The following is a 12165-nucleotide window of genomic DNA, read 5'->3' as shown; positions in this document are numbered from 1 at the left end:
TTCGGGCATGTCTAGATCTGCCCAAAACCTGCTTATTACCTTTACCAATAATAATAATATTAATAGTTATTTATTTACAAGATGGTACAATGGGTTTGTAAAATAAAATGTTAATATAAATAAATACTATTTTTTTTTTATTATTTATGTTGTATTAAAAATAAAAAATACGAATGTACATTATTTCACTCTGAGATATTTACATATTATACTAATTATAATCTGAAAAAATATACATATATCAATGTATAACCACGAAGGAAAACTCAAACAGGAAATTACTTAAGCACTTTCGTGATAATCAACACGTCATAATATACTTTGGATGATGTGTTGATTAACACGGAAGTGCTTAATCAACACATCTGCTTAAGTAATTTCCCGTTTTAATTTTCTTTCGTGGATATACATTGTCTTCAACATTACATTGTCATTCTATTCATTACGTGATAATTTTTTCGTGAAGCCTGTGAGGTGCGGATATTAGATAAACTTGTAGCCAGTTTTTTATTTACACTTTAAATGGAGTAACTGGTGCGAATTTCACTTTGCCTCAAGTCTCCGAAATTTAGTTGATGTTCCCGGAATATTACTGCCCTCAGGCTGCTCAAAGGCAGTCCAAGTTGGTAATCAATTCCCTCTTTACGAGCAAAAGTCTTGACCAACTCATCAGTTCTATCATGCATTCGGAGACCAATATGGGAAGGAATCCACAGGAGACAGACTCTGACTCCATCATTGATTATTTCATTATATCTGTGTCTAGCTTAAGAGATAAGCACGTCACAGTTATGCCTTGGGGAGCTGAGGGCAGTCAAGGATGACAAGGAGTCACTTACAATTAGCGTGTCAACTTTGGATTTCATATATAATACATAATACCCACTGTCCTATGCTTACAAAACAAGTCACAACCAAAAGGCTTAACAATCCCTGGCTTACAAAGGGAATATTTAAATCTATTAATAAAAAACATGACCTTGAGAAGAAGTATAGGTTAGGAATTGTCTCCAAAGAATTCTCAAAGAATTACTCATTATTGCTGTCTAAGATAATTAGACGAGCCAAAACTAAATACTACGAAGATAAATTTACCCAAATAAAGAGCAACATTAAACAAACTTGGAGAACAATTTCTCAAATATTTGGATCAAAGAAGTCTTTAAATAACAAACCGACTCTCCTGTCTAATAACGATGGTCAGCTTTCAGCCTCTGATTCTGCTATTGAGTTCAATAGGTTCTTCTCTTCCATTGGTTCATCCCTTGCAAATGATATTCCATCTTCCAGTACAGACATTAAGGACTATCTTTCAGGTAACTATCCACAGTCTCTGTACCTAAAGCCTATTAATTCCACTGACGTCAATGAGATAATCCTTTCCCTTAAAACCAAGTCTGGTGCCCTTGAGGAGATACCAACTTTAATTTACAAAAAAGCCTCCAGATGTTTAGCCCCTGCTATTGCTTTGCTCTTCAACAAGTCACTTGAACTCCAAACCTTCCCAGATATTCTAAAAAAAGCGAGAGTAACGCCTGTCCTCAAATGTGGTAATCTCACAGATGTTAACAACTACAGACCTATATCTATCCTGCCAAACTTGTCAAAATTTTTTGAAAAACTAATCTATAAGCAGCTTTACTCATATCTAGCCAAACTCAATATACTTAGCCCTTGCCAATATGGCTTCAGACCCAAAAAAAGCACTAACGATGCACTTATTAGTATGCTTAACTCGATTCATACAGCTCTTGATAAAAATGAGTTCCCTGTTGGGTTGTTTGTGGACCTGCGTAAAGCTTTTGATACTGTCAACCACCAAAACCTTCTTCTTAAATTACATCATTATGGAGTCAGAGGACACTCCCTACAATACCTCAAATCCTACCTTACTGACAGGCTCCAATATGTTTCTGTGAATAATACAATTTCTCCCACCCTACCCATCAACATTGGTGTTCCCCAGGGCAGCATACTTGGCCCTCTCCTCTTTCTCATCTACATTAATGACCTTCCAAATGCCTCACAACACCTCAAACCAATTCTATTTGCTGACGACACAACCTTCATTTACTCCAGTCCTGATCCCCTTGCTCTAAATGCCACAGTAAATACTGAGCTAAATAAAGTCCATCTGTGGCTAACTGCCAACAAACTCACCCTTAACATTGACAAAACCTTCTATATTCTGTTTGGCAATAAATCCTCTAATCAAATAAATCTCAAAATAAACAATACCCAAATTTGTAACAAATTAGATGGCAAATTCCTTGGCATTCTCATTGACCACAAGCTGAATTTCCAGGGACACATACTAAACATATCAAAAAAAGTTTCAAAAACTGTGGGCATTCTTTCTAAGATCAGATATTATGTACCACGCCCTGCCCTGGTGACTCTCTATTACTCCCTTATCTATCCATATCTCAACTATGGTATTTGTGCTTGGGGCTCTACTACCCAAAATCACTTACGTCCTCTAATTACTCAACACAAAGCTGCTATTAGGACAATATCCAATTCTGGCCCCAGACATCACTCGGTACCCCTACTCAAATCTCTGAATATGTTAGACATTAAGTCACTGCACATTCTCTCATGTGTAGTATACATATATAAAACGCTAAACTATAATGCCAATCCTGATCTCAAAAGCTTCATAGAAGGTTGTAATAGAACCCATGAGCATCACACCAGAAATAAATACAGTTTTGATATTCCTAGAGTACGTCTTAATCAAACTAGAAATGCTCTACAAATCAAGGGGCCCAGAATGTGGAATGACCTTCCCAACCATGTTAAAGACTGTACCTCTCTCAACCAGTTTAAGTTAAAAGCGAAGCTATACCTAATAAATTCCCTGTAACCTACCTTACCCTTCTATTGTCAACCAATGTCTGTGTTTTTTCTTTAAAGAGCGCTGTTTGTCGACATAATTGTATTTGTGCTGCTTTTTCATCTATGTTTTCATTTCTTGTTTTCATTCTACTCATTATGCTCAATTAGTATTAAGCTTGTCATTTAAGTTTATCATTCCCGAAACGCTTTGCGTAATAGTGGCTTTAGGCATTGTATGTACTAGCTCTACCTATAAGTCTACCAATCCTTGTAAAAATTTATTGTATGTATGTATCTTACCTAAATAAAATTGTATTGTATTGTATTGTATATACGCGCTCGAGTGGAAGGATTATGGCAACCAATTCTGTTTGAAGAGTGGAGGCCCAGTCACTTAAACACGCTCCACACTCATGGGAGAAGGAACCATCTCTCCCTGTCACAACAACTGCACTTCCAGCTGCACCATGGGACTGATACAAGGATCCATCAGTGTAAATAATCTGGGAAAGGGAGCGCTCTCTGACTAAAGCATCAATTTTGCTTAAGGCATTGTACTTTGCTTCCTGACGAAGCAAGGCTTGTTCTTTAATTAATCAGCTTCTTGGGTGGGAAAGGGGGGAGAGTAATTTGGAAAGGAGTGATCTCCCATGGAGCAGGAAAGTGTCGTTGTTGTCTCTCTTGGTAGGGCTCGAGAGATATTTTCATGTTAACCCGAAAATTATTTGAGGAGCAAGACGGACTGCGGGTCAGGCAATTGGTCCCCCCATGCTATCGTTATGGGAGATCAGCCATTACACGTGTTAATGACTCTTGTATAGCTGTGTAGTTAAGGACAAACCGGGTAATGGGCATTGTGGTTGATTGTTCTACCTGGGAATCCTCCACTGTTTTGTATCTTATGTATGTGTATGTGTACTCACATAGTTGTGGTTGCGGGGGTGGAGTTTTGGCTCTTTGGTCCCGCCTCTCAACCGTCAATCAACTGATGTACAGATTCTTGAGCCTACTGGCCTCTGTCATATCTGCATTTGAAACTGTGTATGGAGTCAGCCTCCACCACATCACTGCTTAGTACATTCCACTTATTAACTACTCTGACACTGAAAAAATTCTTTCTAACGTCTCTGTGGCTCATCTGGGTACTAAGTTTTCCCCTGTGTCCCCTTGTGCGTGTACCACTCGTGTTAAATAAATCTATGTATGTATGTATAGTTGTATGTATGTATGTATGTAATTTTCTCTAAAAAAAACATTATCATTAACATAATCATCTTTAAATGCTCTCAAATCTTTAAGACATAACTGCAACATGCTCGTGTCCGAAGCTAGACACAAATACAACAAAATTATTAATGTTGTTAACAGAGTCCATTTCATGTGGTCTCCATCTCATGTTGGCCTCCAAATGCATGATAGAACTGATAAGTTAGCCAAAGAATCTGCCTTTAAAGGAGACTTTGAGTGTAACCTTGGATTGTCAGTGAGCAATCTGAGAGCAGCAGTACACCAAGAACTTCAACGAAATCTTGTAAATCTGAGGCAAAGTGAAACTGACACCAGTAATTCCGTCTATCATCATACTATCATGCAAGAGGAGCCACACCTCTATGGTTCATCCAATAAAATCAGCAGACTTCTAGATGTTACTACTGCTCGGCTTAGACTCGGTTACAAGTATCTCTGGGAATTTTCATTATCTGCCGATGTAGACCTGACCAAATGTAAACTGTGTCAACAAAATTATTCGCACACCCTCCGTCACTATGTGATGGAGTGCGAAAAGATACGTGAATTCAGGGACAATTCTATAACCAATGTTCCAGCAATGTGTAAATATTTAATTCAAAATGATCTGCTACCAGAAATTTTAGCCAAATATCCCCAGTTTGCTAACTGTAGGTAGTAACTAAGTGATTGTAACCTATCCACCACTGCCCACTGGATGGGGGGCGGTGTGCAGGACAAACATATCAATTGTGACACTAGCTCTCCACATATGTCAGTTGCTTAATTTAGAAACTGTACTTGTGGTCGATCTCGAACCCATTTATGATGTGACGACTTATACTGAATTTTGTAACTAGCTTATTAAGATTGTAACTTGCTTAGCTAAATGAATTGTGGGGTTCAGTCCCTGAGCCCATTATGTGCCTCTGTAACCCTTTCCACTACCGCCAACGGGATGGGTATGGGCTGCATAATAAATGAACTCAACTAACCTATTATAATATAGGTATTTTAATAGGTGAAGGGAAAGGAGAAGAGAAGTTTTCAGGAAAATAGGAAGACTATAATTTACTTCATTTATTATATGCTCCCTTTTACCCATCTTGTGGGCGGTAGTGGACCCCATACCCATCCTGGGAGCGGCAGTGGACCCCATATACCCATCCTTGGAGCGGCAGTGGACCCCATATACCCATCTTGGGAGCGGTAGTGGACCCCATACCCATCCTGGGAGCGGCCCCATATACCCATCCTGGGAGCGGCAGTGGACCCTATATACCCATCCTGGGAGCGGCAGTGGACCCCATATACCCATCCTGTGAGCGGCAGTGGACCCCATACCCATCCTGGGAGCGGTAGTGGACCCCATACCCATCCTGGGAGCGGCAGTGGACCCCATATACCCATCCTGGGAGCGGCAGTGGACCCCATACCCATCTTGGGAGCGGCAGTGGACCCCATACCCATCTTGGGAGCGGCAGTGGACCCCATATACCCATCTTGGGAGCGGCAGTGGACCCCATACCCATCTTGGGAGCTTAGTTAGTTTTTTTCATTTATTATGCACCCCATACCCATCTTGTGGGCGGTAGTGGAAAGGGTTACAGAGGCACATAATGGGCTCAGGGACTGAACCCCACAATTCATTTAGCTAAGCAAGTTACAATCTTGATGAGCTAGTTACAAAATTCAATATAAGTCATCACATCAACAATGGGTTCGAGATCGACCTCAAGTACAGGTTCTAAATTAAGCAACTGACATATGTGGAGAGCTAGTGTCACAAGTTATATGTTTGTCCTGCACACCGCCCCCCATCCAGTGGGAAGCGGTGGATAGGTTACAATCACTTAGTTACTACCTACAGTTAGCAAACTGGGGATATTTGGCTAAAATTTCTGGTAGCAGATCATTTTGAATTAAATATTGACACATCGCTGGAACATTGGTTATAGAATTGTCTCTAAATTCACGTATCTTTTCGAACTCCATCACATAGTGATGGAGGGTGTGCGAATAATTTTGTTGACACAGTTTACATTTGGTCAGGTCTACATCAGCAGATAATGAGAATTCCCAGAGATACTTGTAACCGAGTCTAAGCCGAGCAGTAGTAACATCTAGAAGTCTGCTGGTTTTATTGGATGATCCATAGATGTGTGGCTCCTCTTGCATGATAGTATGATGATAGATGGAATTACTGGTGTCAATTTTACTTTGCCTCAGATCTACAAGATCTTGTTGAAGTTCTCGGTGTACTGCTGCTCTCAGATTGCTCATTGACAATCCAAGGTTACACTCAACGGCTCCTTTAAAGGCAGATTCTTTGGCTAACTTATCAGCTCTATCATGCATTCGGAGGCCAACATCAGATGGAGACCACATGAAATGGACTCTGTTACCATCCTTAATAATTTTGTTGTATTTGTGTCTAGCTTCGGACACGAGCATGTTACAGTTATGTCTTAAAGAGTTGAGAGCATTTAAGGATGATAAGGAGTCACTTACAATTAATGTATCAAGTTTTGAGACTTGTACACATTTCAGTGCAAGGATCAAGGCAAATAGTTCAGTCTGAAGGGTAGAGGCCCAGTTGTTTATACGGACTCCCCACTCAAAGTATAGGCCATCGCCCATTGTCAGGACAACTGCACTTCCAGCTGCACCCGTGGTGCGGTGTAGGGAACCATCAGTGTATATAATTTGAGAGAGAGAATGCTCTGTGGACAGAGCATCAATATGGCTTAAGGCGTTGAGCTTTGCCTCAAGACGAAGCTTGGGCTGATCTCTAATTTGCTTCTTGGGTGGAAAGGGAGGGATTAAAACTGGAAAGGGTGTAACCTCCTACGGTGCAGGAAAGTGCCGTTGTTGTTTCTCTTGGTACAAATCATGAACCCCATACATTCTGAGTTGAGTTCCAGTTTTTGTTATCCATTTGGAACAATGCTGATCTTCAATAAAGAAATTCTGGAGGGCTTCTGTGCAAGGATTAGGATGAGTTAGCCTAAGCATTTTTATACCAATTTGACAGTTAATTTCAGTAACACGATCAACAACGCTCAGAATATTAAGTTCCTTTTTCATATTAAGTATCTTTGTGGTACGAGGGCACCCAAGGATTATCCTCAAGGCTTCGTTCTGCAATTTTTCAAGCCCTCCAAGCTTTCTTTCAGGCATCAAAACAAGCAGAGGTGCAGCATAATCCACTAAAGATCTGATGTATGCAAAGTACATCATTTTGACAATTCTGACATTGGCACCATAGCCTGAGTGATAACCTGCAACAGCCTTGAGAGCTCGGAGCCTCTCTTTAAACTGACGACAGAGTCTGAATACAACAGTGGACCCCATACCCATCCTGGGAGCGGCAGTGGACCCCATATACCCATCTTGGGAGCGGCAGTGGACCCCATACCCATCCTGGGAGCGGCAGTGGACCCCATACCCATCCTAGGAGCGGCAGTGGACCCCAATGGTTGTTTTGCAAGTAGCCCTATTTACCAGTTTCAGTACTTCGTTATATAATTTTCAGAGAGAAAGCGGGAGGATGTTTGGAGATTAAAGGAGAAACGAGATGTATGAAGGGTGTGAGGAGACAGGGGAGACAGGTAGTGAGGAGGAGACATGTGGAAAGGGGAGATGTGTGAGGGGGGAATGTTGGCAGAAGACGGATAAGGGCTATTTAGGAGGGAAAGTTAGAGAGGGGGCAACTAAGGCGCATCATTGAAAAGCAAATAGAGCAACATTGCAGTAGTAGGAGCCATCCACATCTTCAGCCTGCGTTGTTGAGACATTGTCAATTAAGTGGTGTCCAATAACAGTATCTACGGTATCTAAGCGATACCTTTAAAAATACTGAAAATATTGAAAGATATTAAAGCAGATATTAATTCCCTTGTGCAACGCACACAAGAGGCAACAGCTTCTAGCTCTACAAGCGGCAATATAAAATAGAGAACAGGCGATTGTTTTCACTCATAGTGTAATAAACCCCATGGACCCACCCACCCGCTGAAGCCGTAAATGCCAAGACATTACTTCCGTTTAAAATTAAGCCGGAAAAATCCTCAGGTATATTTGGGATGGGGGAGGCCTTTGAGCAACCGCCGACTTCCTGCCCCGCCGAGGCCATCAGAGATGGTCGCCCTCAGGCAAATTCATGCAAAACATGTATGTGAGTGCGTATTGAATATTTTGATTTATTATTTGCAGAATTTAGGATGCAGGATTTAGCTGTTAACTCTTGGACCCCGCCTTTCTAAGCTTCGGTTGTCTAATGTACCGACTCTCGACCTCTTTTCCTCCATCATATCTAAACAACATATAATTTTATCTAACACACACATCCCCAGGATGCGGCCTGTAGCAGCTTTCTAACTTCCAAGTTCCAATTTACTGCTAGGTGAATAGGACCTTTAGTGTATGTGTGTGTGTAGTCACCTAATTGTGCTTGCTGGGGTTGAGCTCTGGCTCTTTGGTCCCGCCTCTCAACCGTCAATCAACAGGTGTACAGGTTCCTGAGCCTATTGGGCTCTATCATATCTATACTTGAAACTGTGTATGGATTCAGCCTCCACCGCATCACTTCCTAATGCATTCCATTTGTCAACTACTGTGACACTAAAAAAGTTATTGCTAACTTCCTTGTGGCTCATTTGGGTACTCAGTTTCCACCTGTGTCCCCTTGTTCCCGTACCACCTGTGTTAAACAGTTTATTTTTATCTACCCTGTCAATTCCTCTGAGAATTTTGTAGGAAGTGATCATGTCTCCCCTTACTCTTCTGTCTTCTAGTGTCGTGAGGCGCATTTCTCGCAGCCTTTCTTCATAACTCATGCCTCTTAGTTCTGGGACTAGCCTAGTGACATATCTCTGAACTTTTTCAAGCTTCGCCTTGTGCTTGACAAGGTTCGGGCTCATGCTGGGGCCGTATACTCCAGAATTGGTCTTACATATGTAGTATACAAGGTTCTGAATGATTCCTTACTGTGTGTGTGTGTGTGTGTGTGTGTGTGTGTGTGTGTGTGTGTGTGTGTGTGTGTGTGTGTGTGTGTGTGTGTGTGTGTGTGTACTCACCTAGTTGTGTTTGCGAGGGTTGAGCTCTGGCTCTTTGGTCCCGCCTCTCAACCGTCAATCAACAGGTGTACAGATTACTGAGCCTATCGGGCTCTATCATATCTACACTTGAAACTGTGTATGGAGTCAGCCTCCACCACATCACCCCCTAATGCATTCCATTTGTCAACCACTCTGACACTAAAAAAGTTCTTTCTAATATCTCTGTGGCTCATTTGGGCACTCAGTTTCCACCTGTGTCCCCTTGTGCGTGTTCCCCTTGTGTTAAATAGACTGTCTTTATCTACCCTATCAATTCCCTTCAGGATCTTGAATGTGGTGATCATGTCCCCCCTAACTCTTCTGTCTTCCAGCGAAGTGAGGTTTAATTCCCGTAGTCTCTCCTCGTAGCTCATACCTCTCAGCTCGGGTACTAGTCTGGTGGCAAACCTTTGAACCTTTTCCAGTTTAGTCTTATCCTTGACTAGATATGGATTCCATGCTGGGGCTGCATACTCCAGGATTGGCCTGACATATGTGGTATACAAAGTTCTGAATGATTCTTTATATATTTATTTATTTATTTATTTATTTATTTATTTATTTATTTATGCATATACAAGAATGTACATAAGGAATGTGAGGATACAAATATGGTAATTATAGTCTTGTAAAGCCACTAGCACGCGCAACGTTTCGGGCAGGTCCTTAATCTAAGAAAATTTTAAGGAGGTAAATACTTGCAAAATTGATTACATTGACAGCTTGATTAGTAATTTAAACAAGATTAATAGACACCATACAGCAGATTGACAGCACATATAAGACAGCAATGATCACAATGGTAAAGATGTTCAGATTGGGTACATAAAGATTGGGAGACTGGGTAGCAAAAGATACAGATAAACAAGATTTATAAACACCATACAACAGATTGGCAGCACATATAAGAAAACAGCAATGATCACAATGGTAAAGATGTTCAAATTGGGAACATAAAGGTTGGGAGATTGGGTAGCAATTGATACAGTGCAATTTTAAGGCAAAAAGTGAAAAACTATGAAGATGAAATTAGGTACTTTTTAGTATTGATTTTGAATGATGTAAAAGTTGGACAGTTTTTCAATTCAGTAGGAAGTGAGTTCCATAAACTGGGTCCCTTTATTTGCATAGAGTGTTTACACAGATTAAGTTTAACTCTGGGGATATCAAAGAGATATTTATTTCTGGTGTGGTGATAATGGGTCCTATTACATCTGTTTCGGGCAGGTCCTTAATCTAAGAAAATTTTAAGGAGGTAATTAAATACTTGCAAAATTTATAGACAAAAAAAATGATAACAGTTACATGAAATGAAAAAAGAAGATGAGAGAAAATTGTAGGTACAGTATATTAAAGCACATAGGTAGCTAAGATTGATTGCAATGACAGCCTGAATGGTAGTTGACAAAAATTGGTAGGCACAATACAGCAGAAACAATATAAGATTGATTGCAATGACAGCTTGAATGGTAGTTGACAAAAATTGGTAGTCACAATACACAAGTTTCTGAATGCCGTTCGTATGTTGGCCAGCCTGGCATATGCCGCTGATGTTATCCGCTTGATATGTGCTGCAGGAGACAGGTCTGGCGTGATATCAACCCCCAAGTCTTTTTCCTTCTCTGACTCCTGAAGAATTTCCTCTCCCAGATGATACCTTGTATCTGGCCTCCTGCTCCCTACACCTATCTTCATTACAGTCTCCGTGGTGTAGTGGTAAGACACTCGCCTGGCGTTCCGCGAGCGCTATGTCATGGGTTCGTATCCTGGCCGGGGAGGATTTACTGGGCGCAATTCCTTAACTGTAGCCTCTGTTTAACGCAACAGTAAAATGTGTTCTTGGATGAAAAAACGATTCTTCGCGGCAGGGGATCGTATTCCAGGGACCTGCCCGAAACGCTACGCGTACTAGTGGTTGTACATGAATGTAACAATTCTTGTATATATCTCAAAAAAAAAAAAAAGCAGTACATTTGGTTGGGTTAAACTCTAACAACCATTTGTTCGACCATTCCTTCAGCTTGTCTAGGTCTTCTTGAAGCCTCAAACAGTCCTCTTCTGTTTTAATCCTTCTCATAATTTTAGCATCGTCCGCAAACATTGAGAGAAATGAATCGATACCCTCCGGGAGATCATTTAAATATATCAGAAACAAGATAGGACCTGTAACGATTCTATTGTTACGTAAAGTATGGTGACAATAAACACAGACACTAAGATACTATATATATATTTGGTCGAATATACAGAAGTACACAGGTAATACTTTGGTGTGAGTTGAGCGCACTGAGAGTCGGTACAGTATCTCGCAAGTGTCTGCTCTAGACCACACTTGAAAGTAGACTAGTTAATGTTTGATTGATTGATTGATAAAGATTAAGTCACCCAAGAGGTATCACGGGCATGAATAGCCCGTAAGTGGTACAATTTTTTTTTTTATCAGTATTCTGAGGTTGCATTTAACCATCAAGCTGTTATCGCGGGGAGGATACTGCTTCACAGTCTTTATGAGGGTGTCCAGCTGCTGGACACCTTTGTTGACCAGGAGAGTGGCTGTGTTGATGGCTTCAGGGTGGCCACTGCATGATTAAGGAACTCTTAACGCTCTTCTAAGGTCATTGGTTGCTTCACATTCCAGAAGATAGTGAAGTAATGGCTTTTCTGTGACAGTTTGGCAGAAGATGCACTCTCTCTGTCGGGGTTCACCAATCTCCCAGTTGCATCTGTAACCTAGACGTAGTCTATATAGCCTAACTGCTATTTCCCTGTGGATTCCTTTTGGGATATTTAACCTTTCTAATTTGGTTGCCTGAAGATACCATGTTGCAGATGGCGAACCCTCAGCTATTCTCTGGTGAAGGTAGGCTTTGTTGAGATGTGAGAGTTTTTTGGTGATGATGTTTTTTATGTTCTCTAGGCTGGGTTGAATTGTTTTATGTATCACTGGATGACGAGTTGCCAATTTAGCAATTTCATCAGCTTTTTCATTTAATGGGATTCC

Source organism: Procambarus clarkii, chromosome 54 (assembly GCF_040958095.1).
Source record: "Procambarus clarkii isolate CNS0578487 chromosome 54, FALCON_Pclarkii_2.0, whole genome shotgun sequence".
In the NCBI taxonomy this organism is placed as follows: domain Eukaryota; kingdom Metazoa; phylum Arthropoda; class Malacostraca; order Decapoda; family Cambaridae; genus Procambarus; species Procambarus clarkii.
This window is presented reverse-complemented; position numbering follows the sequence as displayed.